The sequence below is a fragment of the Tasmannia lanceolata genome, unplaced genomic scaffold (assembly GCF_043159265.1).
Source record: "Tasmannia lanceolata isolate RefF3 unplaced genomic scaffold, GAP_Taslan_0.1 ptg000044l, whole genome shotgun sequence".
Taxonomy (NCBI): Eukaryota; Viridiplantae; Streptophyta; class Magnoliopsida; order Canellales; family Winteraceae; genus Tasmannia; species Tasmannia lanceolata.
In genome coordinates this window covers 3,374,616-3,394,055 of record NW_027518721.1, presented here as the reverse complement: position 1 = coordinate 3,394,055, position 19,440 = coordinate 3,374,616, and the positions used below count along the sequence as shown (strand labels likewise).

The following is a 19,440-nucleotide window of genomic DNA, read 5'->3' as shown; positions in this document are numbered from 1 at the left end:
TTTTCAACTTAGGGTTATATAAAAACCCAAAATGCAATTAAAAGATGGGAGTTCTAATGTTTGCAAGGAGAAGCAAGAGAGGGGAAAGGAGGAGGTTGAGTCACCATCTTTGGCATTCCTTGGTGCCTCCAACCCCACCAAAATCCACCGTCGCGCCTCTCCACCTTCTCACAGCCACCTCCATCACCGCCAGTTACCTCCATTTCTAACCCAATCCTCATCTCCATCCTCATTTCTCTTCATCTTCCACAATCAGCACTCCCACTTCCCTTGCTCAAAATAGCCCAAACCTATTCCATCATATACATAAAAAAAAAAAAAAAAAAAACCCAAAGACCACTACCAACACCTTCATCCATCCCCACCGCCTCTCTTTGCCTTTGTTTTAAAAGGAAGAAGAGGATCTCATATATTTTAGGGTTTGAGAGTTAATTTTGTGAAGAGAAGGTAGAGGTCTGGTTTTAGGATTTGAAAAATTTATTCGAGGAGTAAGAAAGAGAAGAAAGATAAAGTGATGCACTAAAATGTTTGAATTTACCGGATAAACGGATACGGATAATATCCGAATTCGAACAATATCCGACGGATACGAATTCGGTAGTAGATATTAAATATCCGTCAAATTCGAATCCGAATCCGAATTCGCATAGTGTATACTGTAATCGAATTCGGATATAGCCATATCCGATTCGAATTCGATCCGTTTACACCCCTAATCACACTCACTATGTAAGGGCCCGTTTGGATACCTCATATTCTGTATTTGGATTTGGAATTGAGTTTTGAAAACAAAATGAATAGATCTATCAGCTCATGTTGGGAGAGAGAGAGAGAGGGAGGGGGAAGGGGGTTACTTCCTAGTTCCTAGTGGAGGGATAGGTTGAGGAGCAAAGAGGGTGAAGGAAACTGCCAGATCTGTGGATTTTAAATTACTTATTTCCACAGCATAATTGGAAATCTGATTTTTTTCGCTAATTTGGAAATCCAAGGATTTGATCTGGACCCAAATCACAACGCAGAAAGGGCTACAAATGTGAGAAATCCAAATCAAAATCTTCTCAACATCCAAAGTGGCCCTAATTGCCTGACTTTTCTCCCTCTTATATTTTATTTAACCATTTGTTTTAAGGGATTTGCTGGGGACCATCGCAAAAGGCATTTCGCGGACCGGCTGTTGTGTGAGGGAGCAGCCCCGTAGGCTTAGATTTTGTCTTATTAATTTAATTTACCTAAGCTTGCAAGGTCAGAAATCCGGAGTAATGGGTGTCCTTATAAAAATAAGGGGTGTTATTTTGTGTACACGTGTATGTTTCCAAGAAAAAGAATATTGGCGGCAAAACTACCTGTGAGTGTATTCCCGCGTATTGGAATATGGGAAAGCCGAGCCCGGTGCAGTCTGTCTAAGGTCCCACACACCCACTAGTAGATTTTTCTAAAGCAAAAGTGTCCCTCTCATTTCTTTCTTTTTTTGTTCTCCCTTCTGATCTGCCTGTAGTGTTTTAAAACAGGCCCCAGAATAGTAAATAGAGTAGAAGTCCATTCGTGGTCCAATATTTTTGTAAATTTCAACCATCAATTGGCATTTCCTCGAGTTGAGCTGGGTTGGGTTAAGGTTGGGAAAGCCAGTTCGATTTAATTTTGGGTTAGGTTATGGTTGAGGCCTCCGACACTATCCCCGAATTTTATCACGATTTTCAAAATCTTAGGGGATGGATTTTAGAATCCAAGATTTAGTTTGAAAGCGGTGTAAAATTCTAGTTTTTGCAATCCATTATCCTAGATTTTAAGTAAGAAATCAAGGTTTTAGAAATCTCTCCCCCAAGGGCCGCCCTCGTCTCCCCCCATCCTGATATTTCTAAAACATAGAAACATGGGACGAATCCAAGGGAAAAAATGAGTTAGATGAGTTAGGTTAGGATTGAGAGATTTAGAGGCCGGGTTGGTTAAGGTTGACTTTTGTTTAGGCTCCGGTTTGGTCATGTTAGAGTTGAGGAAATGCCACCTCGAGTTAGGCTTAGGGTTAGCCTCAACTCGACCCGAGCTGCACCCCTATATTTTGGTATATAACTCACATTGTAAGTTTTGTGAAACAAGGACAAAATCCTAAATTTTAAAAATATTTGATAGGTATCATCGCAGAAGGCATTTCACCGGCTATTGCATGAGAGAGCAGCCACCAGGGATGAATTAAATGAATAAGACAAAATCTGTTGAAAAGTGAGCCTAAGTGGCTGCTCTCTCATGCAGCAGCCGCCTGCAAAATGCCTTCTTCGATGGTCCCCAGCAAATCCTATTTAAAATATACATCATAAGATACCGAACAAGTGGTTGGCACTATCAATTACCATCCATAATATTGCAAATCTCTCATCTTACTTAACATACCAGCTTTCAAATTCCCCTGAATAGTCTGAAATCACAAAACAAATGGGAATTTAATGACAGGAATATAAAATATTTCAGGTTTCTCTATTTTAAGAAACAGATTGGTGGGTCTAAGTAGACTCGAAGATTATAGAAATAGGCAACCAACAAAAAAGCCATAAGAAAGAAAAAGCTTAGTTGGATGAGGAGGTGTTTTAAGTGATTGGCCTTTTAGTGTCGGTAGTGCACATGCAGAAATGGGGGGTTTCTTTTGTGCTGTGAATATGATTGCTTGCATGTCGTTTTCCTCTCTATGTTTCTTTATACTCTTCTTAGTCTCCTCCTTTCCTTTGGATCCTTTTACAGACCCACCTCCATTGCTTACATCTCTCTCTCTCTCTCTCTCTCTCTCTCTCTCTCTCTCTCTCTCTCTCTCTCTCTCCTTCTTCTTCTTCTTAGGGTGCCCCTTTATACCCACCTCTTTAAACGGCTGCTTTCATCTTGTCTCTGTGTATTTGGCTAAGCCCATAAATTTTCTGTCGGTGGTGGGTATAAAGCTATCTAATGGGCCATCTCCACCATACACGATTAGGTGTACAATGATCCTAATCGTTCATTTGGACCACAATCCAGAAATCACATTTGATGGATGATATTCTAATCATAGGATGGTACAACTAAGGGCATAACCCCTCCTACTTTTTAGAGGGCATATTAAAATCAATTTCGTAAGTTTGGGTTAGCGAGGTAAAATAAAGCTATGCCTCTCATGACACATTTTGGGAGCACTCTCACAGTTTTTCCGAGTTGGAGTGAAAAAACATGTTTGGCAAACTCGACCAGTCGGTCCTCTTCTTTGATCATCAATTTTGGAGCAACATAGTGGAAATGTGGAATTGGCGAAGCAAGGGAGGGAGGAAATCATTTCCCATATTTTAGAGGTAATTTAATTAAATCTAGCATTTTACACTATCGCAATATGGGACTAGGTGGGACCCAACTTGGTATGGCACAACTTTTAAGGGCCTAGGCTAACTTGTTCCATCAGCTGTGGTTCTTTTGGCATAACTGTTAGGTACCTAACATTTAATAAATCAAAGCTGCGATCGCATCGCGTGTTCAAGTCACATAAGTGGTGACTTGTGGAGAGGATTACCTGGAAAGGGCTACATAGTAAAAAATAGAAGAAAGGGAGAGTTACCAAAGAATGGGCCGCTACACAAGACACGGCATGTGGAAAGTGATATTTGGAAAATTAAAAGGCCTAAGAGTGAGGAAAGTGATATTTGGAAAATTAAAAGGCCTAAGAGTGAGCTACATGTTTATTTTGATATATAAGCCACTTCTCTTCGTTTTAAATGTTTCCATTAGTTTTGCTATAAATTCCAACAAGTTAATTATAACTTAGAAAGTATAAACACATCCCTTTGTTTGAAATTGTTTCATTTTTATGCTATAAATTCCAAGCAGTTGTAACGAAAAGTGTTGACTATAAACTTCAACCAAATAAAGAGATGGGTGTGTACATTACGACTAGATAAAGATGGCTTAATGTAGTAGGTTTTCAAAATTCATGCCCAAGTTGCATGTTAGGTTCTACACGCAGAGCAAAGGAGGAAGAAACTTAATGGAGATGGGAAACCAGCTGGTGATACGGCGGCACCGCCGAGTCTGATGAATTCTGCAAATGCCAAGACATGATGTTCTATGAGCCATATATAATCATATAATTTCCTTATAAATCGTGGAAATAAAAAATTGACTGTTTTGGATATAGGGGCGGGTGGGGTAGGAATTCCTTAGAAAGTTAGTTTTGCATTCTTTGACTATCTTATTTTCTGTAGAATTTTTTCCCGAGACAAAAAAATCTCTTTTCTATTTGATCCTAAAATTTCTCTTTCAGTAAAATATTTTTTTTCAAGCATTTTTTTATTCCCCTAGATCCAAGCATCCCCTAATTTCCTCACCACTAAGCTAAGGGCTTATCCCAATATTAACCTATAAATTTACAATGTGGGGCCTTCGAAGTTGGACCTCCCTTCTAATTTTAGCTTTATTAATTACACAAACTCCTATAGCTCATCAACTTTACTCCAGGCCACCACAATTTGCTCCAATCTACCAAAGCACTTCCCAGAAAAGAGAGTCACGGTGTGTTCGGATTGCCTGACTCAGGCATTGGAATCGACATGTGATTCCAATCCATCCTAATCCCAAGTTTGTTTAGAAAAAAAGAAAATAATCAAGGGGATGGAATTGACTTCGAGGCGGACTTGGAGGGTAGACATGCTTGAATCTGTTTCCCGCTCCAAGAGAGGTGGTATTCTGATTCCACCCGAGTCGGAATGGAAATTTTATTAGATTTTTTTAATTAAAAATTTGTTTTTATTTATTTTTCTCATTTCAATTAAGGGAGAATCAGAATATAAATCAGAACATGATGTCGATTCCAATTCTTGATTCTGGAAATCCAAACTAGACCTGGCAAACAGGTAACCCACGCGGGTACGAGTACGAAATACCGGTGGGGGTATGGGTGATATTTCATGATCCCGGAACCCACCCGGGCAGGTACGGGTATACCCGCGGGTAATCCGACAAATTTAAAGAAGAAATTATATGTATATATAAATGGGTGTATGAACACATAAAGGTGGTACGATGGATGTACAAGCCTTGATATTTAATCCAACATCAGCTTCTTAACAAGTCAGCTGCTGTTGGATCAAATTAATATCAAGAATGGGATGATGAGTACATGTTTATACACCCATTCATCATACAATTTTTCATTTACTTTAACAAGTATTTGTTTTGGTACAGCCAAAGATACCAGTCACATAGTCTGATTGCTTTGACTTGTTTTGTTGGCCCACCCATATAGTCTATTTTTTACTGTTTTGTGTTTAGGCCTTAAGAATAAGAAGTTGAAAACCGAATGGCAAGTAACCCGTGGGCACCAACGCCCGACCCAGACCCACCACCACCCGCGGGTTACGGGTACGGGTTGTTTTTCTCGCAGGTAATGAAATTGGTACCCGTACCCCTGTGGGCCGGGTGTACCCGCGGGTATGGGTCCCATTTTGCTAGGTCTAATCCAAACGCAGCCAATAGACAGTTTTGCTCATTTTAGCAATCAACTATCTATTTACAACACCATAAATATGGTTGTCATTGGCCATGGCCCACCTAGCCACATTTTCATGTCAAGTTCATTGCTGATCTTGTTGGAAAAGATAGATAAATTACATACTCAAAAGGGAATTTTAATACAATCTAGGTTTACCAAGTCAACACACAGAATTGTGGTGTGACGCATTTTGATAGCCAACATCTACAGTGACCGGTGGTTAACCGTTAACGAGACCTGGGAACCGACGCGTCAACATCTGTCAGGTGAAGAAGATCCACCAAATTGTGAAAATGCCTCACACCTTTTAGTATGGTGTGTCCACTTTTTAACTAGTCAACTATAATTTGTATGTGCATATTTGTTCCTTTCTCTTTCTTTCGTCGTCAACTGCGTAGGAGAATTATATGAGAGAGAGAGATCCTCTTTTTCTTTTTCGCACCCTATAGGATAATTCACACCTCTGTAACGTGAATTATGTGGCAGACTTTAATGCTTTTTTAAAGATTAAAGGGGTGCGAATTATCCTACATGGGGTGAGAATTCATCATCACCCTTCTTTTTTTGTTAATGGCACTATCACTGACAATGGCTGTTGGTAAGTAAAGAGAATTGGAAGTTTGTAAGACTTTAAATTATATAGAAATGCCTCAAATAATTTCTCAAGATAGATTGTGTGTCATTATACAAATTACGGGGTGCAAGTATCATTTCCCAGTCTGTATGTTTGACCATATGCCACGGGACTAGGGATGAGACAGGTCTAACTGTAAAAACAAAATCTGCATACTTTGGGGGCCCTGCATTGGGACCCGCTAACAAGCATTAAAACACCTGATATCATGCCTTCCATAGTGGGAAATGATATATTTCCCGCCTTGTCTTCCGCGGGCCACCGCTTTTTAGTATAAAAGAGTCGTTATAATTTATAAATATAAGGGTACAACTCGGGTCGGGTTGGATCGCGTTGAGGCCAACCCTAGCCTAACCTAAGATAGTGTTCCCTCAACCCTAACTTGCCCCAAGCCTCCGGTCGAAGATGGTCAACCCTAACCCAACCCGCCTCTAAATCTCTCAACCCTAACCCAACCCATCTAACATGTTTTTATTCCAAATCGGGTCGGGTTGAGTCAGGTTGAGTTGGGATTCGCCTAGGGGTTTGCCTAGAGGGGTTGGGTTAGGTTGAGTTGGGGTTCGCCTAGGGTGAAACAGAAAGAACAAGAAAAAAACATAACTCTAAAAAAATCACAATAAGATTAGAGGACAAAGGTCAGGTTGCCAAGGCCTCAATCCTAACCAAATGTGGCATTAAATTAGGATGACTTCTCCCAACCTAACCCGACCCAAGGAAATGCTAGCCCAACCCAACCCGAGCCAAAATTGGCTTGAACCTGTCGGGTTCGGGTTGAGCCCGGCCCAAGTTGCACCTCTATATAAATACACTAGAGGGGTGGGGCAAGGAAAAAAAAGGGTAGAATATATTACTTCCTTCTTAGTGTAAAAAAAAAATGCATTTCATTTTTCTAATGAGCTGCTAGACTTATAAATCCACTTTATCCAGTCCGATAGCACCCAAAGAGAGTCCTTCTTGATCTTGGTAGGCTCCAAGGGACACCACGCCGTATTGATCTCTTTTGCAACATATGAAAATTTGCATTCATAATGTTTTAAATGATCTAGGGAGCCACTCGAGTTCTATCATTTAACCTATTGTATAGTGGAAATTTATACTAAAGCTCTCAGTTGATATTGGATATTGGATATGTTAACAACCTCTCTATCTTAATAGAAAATCCCCAAGCCTAAGTTAATCTCTATATTTTCCAAAATTAATATTTTTCCGGTTCCAATATTGTTAGTGGGCCCACAATGTCCAAAACCATGAGACCTAGCCAGATTTAATTATTTATTTAGCGATATATTTTTTATCAATAAGGTAGCAAGTTCTATATCAATTGTATTTACATCTAATCTAATCTAACTATCTGTATATATAAGTAAAGCTGAATGTGGGAAGCTGAGGCTGCGCCACGTGTCACCCCCAATGCATTCCGAAATTTACTAATGCATTAAGGGGATGTGGCACACCGTTTCACACGTATTCCTCTATCACACGTAACCTTAATAACGAAATTTAAAAACGTGTTAAAAAAGTGGTAGCGCCAGATGGCACCCCTCCTCCACAAACGTAAAACTCTCTATTAGTTCCTTTCCTTAGGACTCACGATTAGGAAAAAGAAGAAGAAAAGTAGCTGATTTTTCGCCTAAATACTCTAGAGGAATAAATTGAGAATAATCTACTTTCCTAATCTATATATATATATATATATATATATATATATATATATATATATATATATATATATATATATATATAAAGTTGAATGTGGGAGGCTGAGGCTGCGCCATGTGTCACCCCACTGCATTCCGAAATTTAATAAAGCATTAAGGGGATGTGGCACACCGTTTCACACGTATTTCTCTATCACACGTAACCTTAATAACGAAATTTTAAAACGTGTTAAAAAAAGTGGTTGCGCCAGGTGGCACCCCTCCTCCACAAACATAAAACTCTATTAGTTCCTTTCCTTAGGATTCACGATTAGGGGAAAAAAAGAGAAAAGTAGCTGATTTTTTGCCTAAATACTCTAGAGGAATAAATTGAGAATAATCCACTTTCCTAATCTATATCTATATATATAAGTAAAGCTGAATGTGGGAAGCTGAGGCTGTGCCACGTGTCACCCCCACCGCATTCCAAAATTTAATAACGCATTAAGGTGATGTGGCACACCGTTTCACATGTATTCCTCTATCACACGTAACCTTAATAACGAAATTTAAAAACGAGTTAAAAAAAGTGGTTGCTGTGGACCCCGATCTGAGAGAGGCAGGGGACGAGCCCCCGAAAGTCTTTAGATCATCCACGTAAAGGAGAGCTCTACCAAGGAACTCTCGAAAGAGTGTCGAGTGGTGATGTAAAGTGAGATATCTCTCGATTCGGGGACTAGCTCGGATTCAAGACATACCTTAAACAAAGAAGAGTCGTCATCTAACAAAGTCGGCTCTGGATCCCATACTATGCTCTGTTGCAATGGATAACCAGAGATACAAAAGGTTCGTGCGTGGTTACGAAGTTGGAAGGTCCGAAGAGCACCTCATCCGCCCAAGTGCAAGCACCTAGTCTCTTATGCCATTTATTTATTGATTTTGAAGAGTTTTGGGCTAAAATAATATGAAATGGGAACATATATCTCCGAGAAGACATCTATCAAATCATGCATGTCTCGGAGATGAATAATAAGCACACACAAAAGAAATGAAATGAATGTCACCTAAGGATAGATAGGTTATGAGTGTCATGCCTAATTGGTGTCTAAGTTCTGATAGGCAAACACATGCATGTTACAGCTAAAGGTATAAGATATGTACATGAAAGTAAGAAAACACAACAAAAACATACATCACAACTTGACTCCACACACGACTTGACACGACAAACTTTAGACTCTAATGTGATACTTGACCCGGACCAAGATGGCCATCCTTCCCGACTGCTCTACGTATCCCGACCTCGGGAAGAATCAGAGTCAGTGTAGTTCGGTGACCTATTCTAAACTACGATGCCTAACCATCAAACACCGCTATCCTAGACTCGATCAATTAGACCCAACTAGTTTTTAAAAGTTTTTTGCACGATTGCTTAAGTTCAAGTGAATTGTAACTTTTTAAGACTCTTTATATGCCCTAACTAATGCAAGTTAGTTAGCCTTAAGCTAATGCAGGTGATTCTTATATCCTATGTGTAACTAGGCTGTGTGTCCTAAGGAAAACCATGGGCTAACTAAGTGTTTTCTAGTCTAGCCATCGGCTCGACTAAGTGTCTAACCGACCACGACTAGAGGCCTCCTAACTCTAGGGACACTCACACAACAAGACACACAAAGCATCCACATAACCAGGACAGACTCCTAACTCTAAGAAACCTCAAACTTCTAAGACATACTCCTAACTTTCGGGGAAGATCTTTTTGAAAAGGTTTTGAAGAATTTTTGTGTTTATGAATGATTTGAACATGTTTATTTTGAAAGGTTTGCGAAGTCTATTTACAAAGTTTGGCTAGACTTGGGATAAAGATCCCAAGCTGCACTACATACCTCATAGAAGAGGATCAAGCCAACGTAGTTCGAAAGCATAACTTCCTTCTTAGACTCGACTTTTCAGATGTTTTTAAAATTTCTAGATGTTTTTGAAATTTTGATATGTTTTGAATTGTTTCAAGTTTCTAATATTTTTTGGATTTTCAAGAGTTTTAACCCTTTTAGCTAAAGGGAAACAAAGAGACAACCAGAAAGAAAAGAACACTCATGTGATCCATAGCCTGGAGAAGTGTCAGATGAAAAGACGGAGCCCTTTTAGCCTAAGGGTGGTCTTAAACAAGCAAATCGGTGTCTCAAATAGATGATAGAATGGAAGGAATCCTAAGAAGGTGTGAAAACCTAAAAAGACTGAATTAGACCCTAAGAGAAGGGAGAAGAACTAAATCAGAAATGAGGTCTTGCAATGCAAGGATACTCTTAAAAGCATTTAATCAAGCAATTAGTCAAAACTAGGAAATCTATAACATCAACATGAGGATTCAAGTCAGATGCCTTTATCAGAAAATTGTTCTACTCGTTTAAAGACTCAGGCGTTGAAATCACACAGGAAAAATAAGAGGAACATAATATCATACGTATCTGAACTTAAAGGCCACTAAAGAAATCCATAACACTTTTTTCCCTATGTAAACACTATGAATAAAAAATCTGATCTCGGCAAGCATGATAACAAAAAATTTTCTCCTTTTTTTTACAAAATCAAACAATATTTTATAAACACAGAGAAAATCTAGATGATCAATCCATAGAGTCAAAACAAAATATCATATGAATTCCTAAAACGATCTTCAATTCGCATAAAAAAAAATTCAAAATTAACATAATCAACATATTCTAAAGATAAAGATGGAAAATTACCTGGTGATGATAATTACCAGAACAAGATTAGGGTTTGATCAACCTTAACCTCAGGCCAGAAGCTCTTCAAAGTTTGCAGGAGTTTCTTTCTTGCAGATTTTCTCGTTCTTTTGTCCTAACTATACTCCAATTGCCTCTGTTAGGGAGCTTAAGCTTCAGATTTTAGGTTTCCAAGGTATAGATGGTAGATCAAAAGTTTTACAAGACTACAACTCAAATTCAAGCTTTGAGATGAAAACTCAGTGATAAAGAAGATAATAGAAGAAAAAATGAATTTTACACAAAGATTGAAAGTAGAAAATGACTGGCTGGAACTTGACCGGACCTACGGCAAGGCTAATCGGAGAAGAAGAAGAAGAAAAAAGTTAGGGTTTGGTTCTTAGATCTAAGTTTTTTCTTCCTTGAATCTAGGGTTTCTAAAGTGAAAACAACGAGGAATTAGCAGATTCAATGGAGAATAAGAAGAAAAATTAAAAGAATCTCTTGATCGGAACTTGGCCGGAGCTAGGTCGGAGATCGATCAAAGAAGATGATCGAAAAAGAAGTAAACCAGGATTAGGGAAAAAAAAAATCTCTCTCGTTCTTCTCTCTGATTTGGTTAAACCTAAGATTAAACTGAAAAAAGGAGTTTAAGTGAGTATTTATAGGCAAATTTGGAAACTGATATTGGCACTCCAATTTGATAAGGCACGCGGATTTTTGATGAGCGTGCGAAATTGCGTGTCCTATATGGCCAAGCACGTCTTTTCCAGAATAAATTCGCCCCCCTTTCTGGTTTACACTACGGTTCTCTCTCGGCTCGTTCGCTAAGCAAACTTGCTCGGATTTTGTTGAAATTTTGCAGGGACCTAGCTTGGACCCTAAGCTAGCCTAGAGTGAATTTAGAGGCCATAAATCTCTGATTTGGTGGGGTTTTGCTCAAACACAAGGATAAAGGGTTTGGTCAAAATGGGGTGTCTACAGTTGCGCCACGTGGCACCCCTCCTCCACAAACGTAAAACTCTCTAATAGTTCCTTTCCTTAGGATTCACGATTAGGAGAAAAAAAAAAGCTGATTTTTTGCCTAAATACTCTAGAGGAATAAGTTGAGAGTAATCTACTTTCCTAATCTAAAATTTTACTAATTCGCACCCCTTCTATATCCATCGGAGTGGCATTCTACCACTCCACGTTTCCTCTTCTCACAATGGCATGCAAATCCCATTAAATATTTCACACGGTTTCCAAAACGATTTGGATCCTATAAATTCTCACGTTTCCAAGATAGTAAACGTAATTTCCAAAATACTGACAAAATTTTGAAAAAGGAGAAAAGTCTCGAAAAAATATGTATATACCTAAAATCGTCATGTGATATCCCTTTCTCTCGATAAGGATGAGTGACAAGATTTTCGCTCGATTTTCCATGCTAGAAAAGGCATAAAAAGGAAGGAAAAATGTCAATTAGAAGAACTGGTGAAAATGATGCATATAAAGGAAGAAGATGAACTGGTGAAAACGCTTGGGGAAACGGTTCTTTTCCAAAGGTATTTCACATATTTCTAATCAAAAATTTCTATATTTCCATATACTTTCTCTCTACACCTTCCGTTGAAACCCATTTATGACATCGCACATGATTTCACATTTTCTTTTTTCTCCGATCTTGTGATCATGTTTGAAACCTCTATGTTCTATTAATTTCTTGCGTTGTATATGTGATGTAATTATTGTTATTGGGTTTATTTTTTTTTTGGTTTGCAGATCAGATCATAACCCTTGGGATGGAGGTGAGTAGATTTTGCCTCTTGATTTTTTCCTAATGTTTGAAGCTGATGTTATATGGAGCAGCTCCTCTAAGCAAGAAGATTATACAGGACTTTCAACAGTTTCTCTTTCTTTCAGGTAAAGGCAAAGAAATTTATATCGTTAGTTATAAATTAGTTGAGTGTAATTATTTTGTAAAATTTGTCTCCAAGGTTCTGTGAGTTTGGGACCTTATTTTTTTTTCTTATAACTCTCTTAATGTTCAATTCAAGGTATTCTTAAGGTAGTCTTAGATGTTATTTTATTTTTCTTGTGATGGCGATCATGCATTATTTATTTTCTTCTCATTCTCTGATATTCAAGCTTTCGGGTTTGTCTAGCTATTTTGATGGCGATCTTGCAAGTTTTTTGGGTCTTTTTCAGGACTTCCGTAAATCATTGTTTATTTTTCCTTTTCTTCTCAGCCTTTTTCTTCCCAATTTTAAGTCATGACTTTTATTTAAACCTTAAATTTGTATATTATTTTTAAATATCTTCTATGTGTTCTGGGTTGAGCAGGCTTGGGAACTGGGAAAGAGGAGGGTGTGAGTTTTTGCTGTGAAGGTGGAGAGTGGAAAAGAAGGGTGAACTATATTAAATTCGGATAAATTTCACCTTCTGTTTGTTTCACATCCTTCCTAAATTTTTCTTTAAATTTATCTTGGGTATTGCATTACAAGTTTTCCTGTAATTCATATCAAGTGTTTTTGTAGACACCCACATTTTGCTCCGTTTTAATCAATAAAGAAGTTAGTATTTTCCTATTGGTTTTTCAGTGTTTTTTTTTTTTTCGTGTCCGTCTCTTATGTTTTCTCAATCTTTTCGGTCATTTCCGTCATGTTTCGTATTTTCCTGCTAAGTATTGAGAAAGGTTATTCACGAGAATCCGAGCAAGGGAGAATTTGGATCCATTTGGTGTACCCGCATTGAATATTTTGGTTAGATTTGGATCAAGCAAGTTGGCCCATATAAGAAACATTCGAGTCATTTGTAGGGTTCACTATGGTTTTCAAAGATCAATTTTTTCGAGAAAAAATAAATTCGTCCAACATGGAATGAGGTTCACTAAGTTGAAACAAGCGGGCCCGCCAAAATTTTGATGAATGGATCTCATGGAAAATTCAGCCAAGGAATGGGCCTAGCATTTGGTTGTGGGATTTAAAATCAAGTGGCCCACTAAATATGCGTGGGGCCCACCCAAAACGATTCAATTTTATTCTTCTGGGTCCATAGTTAAATCTAACGGAAAAGATTTATGGGGCACCAATTAAACAATATGGAGGCGATTTGAAGGGTGTGATCTATTTATATTGAAGCCCGTTAGTTGAGTGGTTAAGATCATCTCATGTAAATGATTTTTGGGGGCAGCCATTCTACATCTTGGTCCATTGATTAGATGGTTCGGATCATCTTATCAAAATAGTGTTGGAGGAGGCACACTCAATTTACATTGTAGCCCATCACTTGTACGGCTAGGGTCATCTTATAGAAGGGGTTAAAGAGTGCGCAATTCAAATCGCAATGTAACCCATCGATTGGACGGTTTGGATCATCCTACGAATATGATTCAGGGGATACACCAATTTACATTGTGGCTCATCAAATCAATGGTTTGGATCACTACATGGAGAACGGTTAAGGTGCAATCTACTTACAATATGATCTAATATATCACCAGTTTAGATCACCTTATAGAATTCATTTTTGAAGGAGCAACCTACAGAAAGTGAGAATCATCCCATGGGCAAGGAAATAATCCGTCTACACCATGATCCAATAAAATGGATGGTTTAAAAATTTCTATAGAATGAACCTGTGTGTTTTAGCCATACGGTGGGGGCTACCATGCGCCCAACATGTGTGTGCCGATTCTACACTACTCGGCCATGTTGAAGTGGGCCCTTATGGTTTTAAATAGAAACCTAAAATATTCTCACCAATAGTAAATTCGTTCATCATTAAGGGCCCATGTGTAGGATGGCTTTTTACATGTGTGGATTCACATGGCAGTTGTGAAAGTTTCAAAAAGGGATGGTTTTTTTTAAATTTGGAAGGTGAGATGTACAAAGAATCCGAAGAAGCAACATGCAAATTTGGTTTATTTAGAAAAAGTTATCTCTCTCCCAAATGGCAATTTTTTCCTCTTCATTTTACAAAAAGAAAGAAAGGTTATTATTCCATGTGTCAAAGTAATAAAGGCAATATTGCCATTTGTTGCAATTTGAGGAAGTTGGCTGTAGGTGGAGACTTACTAATTCAAGGGGGTTTCCTCTTAAGAGTTAATTTGTCCATATGCAATGATGATTTCTTTGTCTCTTCTACTCACCTCACAAGATTTCCCATAAGAAAATTCGTGGGTTACCTTGTAAAAAGATCTTTTGCTTGCCATATGTCCAAGATTGGAAGGAGGTGACAAGGAGGAGATATATGGGCTGTTTTGTTTTTTTCTAGAGGAGGAGAAGAAAAAAACGAGTGTGGAGAGGGAGGGACGTCCATCTCTTTGTGGCTGCCCAACCCTCACTCACCATTCTCTCAATCTCAACAGCCCACTGACCATTCTCTCGATCTCAACAACCCACTCTCATCTCTCCCCTATCTCAAAAGCCCACTCACCATTCTCTCAATCTCTACAACCCTCACTCGGTCCTCTCCCAATGTCACCCTCTCTATAGCCCTCTCTCAATCTCACCCTCACTCGGTCCTCTCCCAATCTCACACTCTCTACAACCCTCTCTCACTCTCACTCTCACTCGGTTCTATCTCAAATCTCATTCTCACTCGATTCTCTCTCAAATCTCACCCTCACTCGGTTCTCTCTCAAATCTCTCTCACCTCTCGGCGGGGTATTCATCGAAGAATCATAAATTCAAGGAGATTCAAAGGCTCGAGGAAAGACAACAAACATCGGAAAGAGCGATTCATCTACTTTGGCGGATTGGGTTTTCTATAGCGTATAAAAGGGTGCGACGAAGCGTATACCTCGGATTTACGCACCCTAGAGACGAGGAGCGCGACCAAAGGTAGGTTCATTCTTCTCTGATTTTTCTAGAATTATTTTGCATTTTTTTACGTATTTTTGCATGGTCTTAGTATTTACGCTCATTTAATTCATTAATATATGGGTTGGCTCAAAATCAGGTTTACATGAGTGTTTCGAAGTCCGATTCGTCTCAAAATTTAATGCAATGATCTATTTAATGAGACTAAAAAAACTATCGGATTGGATCAAACGTTAGATCTAAGGATTTCCAGAATTTGAATAAAAATTGAAATTTAATTTGAATTAATGACCGGGATATTAAGAAATTGGAAAAAACAGCTATCTTAGGATGATCTATTTCTCGGAATATTATAATTTTTTTGCGTTCGTCATATCAGAACTAAGTTAAAGGACATCTTTCAAAGTCATAATTTTCTCAAAAATCATGTTTTAAAAATAGAAAACTCTTAAAAGATATCTTTTTGAAGAAGAAAAATGGAAAATATATCAAATAAGTTCTAAAATTAATGAAATTTTGTAGTAAAATAATACAACACTGATATATTTTGGCACGAATTTTTAATGATTTTAGGATTCTATTTGGTATATCGTTTGATGTTTTCTTTTGAAACAACTAGATTTTGTGAGGTTTTTTATTAATGTCAAATCATGATTAAAATTTTTAAAAACTTTACAGTAGTCTTATATTATAAATACCATGTTACTGTAAAAGTTTCAATTGATTTGGAATTTGTTTCCTAGGGGATGCTGTGCAAATTCATAATCTGATCTGAATCTTTGAAAATCTGAAATTGATAGTAAATCATATCTAAAATTCATGAAAGTTTTACAGTAGACTATATTCATTCATACCTTGTTACTTTAGAAATTTCAATTGATTTCGATTTCTATTTCTAAGGGTTTCTTTGTAATTTTAACAATTTGGCCTCATTATTATTAAATCAGAAATTAATAGCAAATTAATATAAAAATCTATGAAAGTTTTCCAGTAAGCTATATTCATTCATATCTTGTTACTGTAGAAATTTCAATTTATTTCGAATTTGCTTGCAATGAGTTCATTTGTAAAATCATCCATGTGATCTGAAATTGATAAAATCTATTAAAAATCGAAGTTAACCAAAATCATTATAAAAACTTCCAGGGAACTTTAAATTTCTGTCACGTATTCATTCCTTAAGCCGCTGGAATAGAAATCTTAGGAGTCTTGGATTTCCTTTGTAAAATGGCCATGCTAGAATAATTTAGATGCTAAAATCGTAACCATAATCGTATATTAATTGCGATTGATCTAGCATAATTAGAGTGGGTAAATTATAGTATGTTATTGGCTCCGAGGTCCACTGTCCACTGAAATCCTGAGAAATATGCCAGGCAATAACATACTATAACTTACGTGCTAAATTATACGAGGGTCGAGAGCACGATTCCTTTCTATGGTTGCGATTCAAGGCTGAAATTTGTGAACCATAGAGCCTTTGGTATTCCTTAAATATTTAGGAATCGAAAATTCTTGAAATCGGAAATCATTAACTTCAACAAATCGAATCAATTTACCTCATGTCTTTAGAACCGTTGGATTACGGCTTCCCATCGTAGGAACCATTAGAGCCCAATTTAGGAACACTTACGTCATGCCGTGTCCTAGGTTTTAGGGAGTCCTAGAGTTAGGAGTCCAGCCTCATCACGGGCGTTTGTTATGGATAGCAACCGCGCCATAGATCTAGTTACACTAGTCGCCCAATTTTTTTCTTAGGACAAGCCTAGTTACCTATGATGTAGGTTAACCTGCATTAGTCTAAGGGACAACTTGCACTTAGATAGGATCATATAGCATCTTAGATGAAGTCCTAGGATAATAAAATCTTCAACTTGAATTAAATAACTTCTCTTAAAACTGTTGAAACAATCAATCCAGTCTAGACCGGTGTCCTAGATGAGTTAGGCATAAGTAGCTTAGTTTAGGTGCACCGAACTACGTCGACTCTGATCCCAGTGAGGCTTGGGTACGTAGGCAGCTTGGATGCTTGATGGCATACCAATCACGAGTCGGCTCCACACATAAGTGGGGTTTTGTACATTAATCCTTAAATTAAAAGTAATTAAATCACTTAGGACTTTCCATGAAATTAGAATTTTAGGAGAACTTTCACTTATTCAAACCAATTAAGAAAATTAAGATACACATTTAGGAATTACATTGAAATTAGATCTTAGGATGCATGTCACATAGTTCGCACATTAATATAGAGTTAAATGAGCCATTTAAAAGAAATTCAAAAGAGTTAACTTTTGGAATTGAAGACCGATTATCGGGCAGGAATGGTGCATGTGGTAGTAATTCCTCATACCTTCCATTCTCGTAACCAGGTAACGAGTCTAGATTTCTAGTCAATTATGGGTCCTAGATCCCTTATCTAGGTGGCGACTCTGTTACTCTCTTTTGCGTGGAATTCGGATTGCCTTAGTGATCCCAAGTTCACGGAAAAGATGAATTAAATCACACCTCGCTAGGCTCGGCTTACCCCTGCCCTTATGGGTACTGGGTTGCACGTTTGTTTGCACCCTATGGCTTGGTTGCTGCCTGCTTGGTTGGGTAATTAAAATCAATAATAAAAAGCACACGCCATTTGCGTGGGTACGAGAGACCAAGAGAGAGCGTGGTGGCTCGCGCCCCACCTCTCTCGCGGAATTGGGTCCCACAGTTTTGTTTCAGGGAAAGAGAGATCATGGGCTTCATTTTGTTGCCATGGAAGCATAAAAGGGTATATAAATAACTTCTATTTATATCATTGTTGTTATTATCTTAGTTTATGGGGAAAATATGGAAAGTAAATTATTCTTTACCTATGATGTTTGGGCTATTTTGTCTTCAAATCTTATTTTCTTCCAAGCTTTTATGAATTTATCAAATATCAATTCAAAGTTTTTTGAATTAATTACATGGGTTGCAAATATCCCTTTGTATTCCTTTTTAGATAAATACAACTTATCGACTCATTTTCGTTGTGTCTTTTCATGTTATGCCTTTTCATCTTATTGATCCCACCCGAATTTTGTAGTTGGACTCCATGCCGATTGCAACATCTCCTGGTGATGTCGATTGCCATATAATACTTGAGAACAATGGCAGCAAGCCTGTTGTTTTTTAATAGCAGAGATGCAGATAAGGTATGTATTAGAGGTCGAGCTCTGTGTCCCTGAAGCACAATTTTCTAAAAGACTTTTCCATTAGAAGAGCATGCAGAGTTAAGCTTTCTATGGTGGCTGGAAATATTGGCCAGCTGGATGGTCACTTTGTCCATCTTTTGTTGCTGTGAAGTTTCTAATTGCCCTCATTGTTGCTTCATCTACTCTAGAAATATAATCGTACAGTACATTGATGATGATTTATGTAATGTAAAAGTAGGCCTTTAAGCCACTCGAGAAGAATCCAGTGAAACCGAAATCGTCATGAAGGGCAGATACCTAAAATCGTCATGTGATATCCCTTTCCAAAAATAAAAAGAATTTTCTTACAAAAGTACCTTGCTTTTCAAGACACTTGCAAAAAAATAAAAAGAACTTCAACAATTCTTTATCCCTCCGAGACATGATCATCATCCTAAAACCATCCGGATGCATCACTTGGAAATGCTTGGGCCAAAACCAATAGCTAAAGGAGATGGGAAGTTAGCCGACACAAAGGAGCATAATTTCCTAGAATGATTGTAGCCTCTATATCCAATTCAAACATGAAATAGTTAGTTTATGTCATGTTCTATGTTTCGCTACTTAGTTATACTATGTTTTCAATTTTCATTATTTTATAAGAATTTGTTTAGGCCGTAGTTTCCAGGTTTGTTGTTTGGTTGCATCAAGGAGTTTGCTTTGCTATTAACATGTTCAGTTCTTGACATTGATTCACCAATGCCCTTTTTGTTTCGAAGTTTAAGAACCGGTTGAGAGTCCAGTCCAATATTCAGTTTTGGACTCAAAATACTAACACAGACGACAATCATTCACAAAGTTGCATACTAAAGAATATCCACCATAAACTTGGGAAAATCTTTATTTAAAAAAATTTATAAAGCTTTCTTTTTTGGGCTGCCTTGTGCATTGCACGGGTCTGCAACTAGTATTTACGTAAAGCTGAATGTTGC

General features: G+C 37.8%; 1 long non-coding RNA gene across 2 annotated transcripts; it reads left to right on the top strand.

The window, feature by feature from the left end:
• The first annotated feature begins 11,806 nt into the window (after positions 1–11,806).
• LOC143864023 (uncharacterized) lies at positions 11,807–19,142 on the top strand. 2 transcript variants are annotated; one of them, XR_013241059.1, is made up of 3 exons: positions 11,807–12,038; positions 12,256–12,396; positions 18,361–19,142. It is a non-coding gene; the product is annotated as an uncharacterized LOC143864023 (long non-coding RNA). The 2 variants fall into 2 exon arrangements; XR_013241060.1 differs by lacking the exon at positions 18,361–19,142 and adding an exon at positions 12,817–13,020.
• The last annotated feature ends 298 nt before the right edge of the window (positions 19,143–19,440 follow it).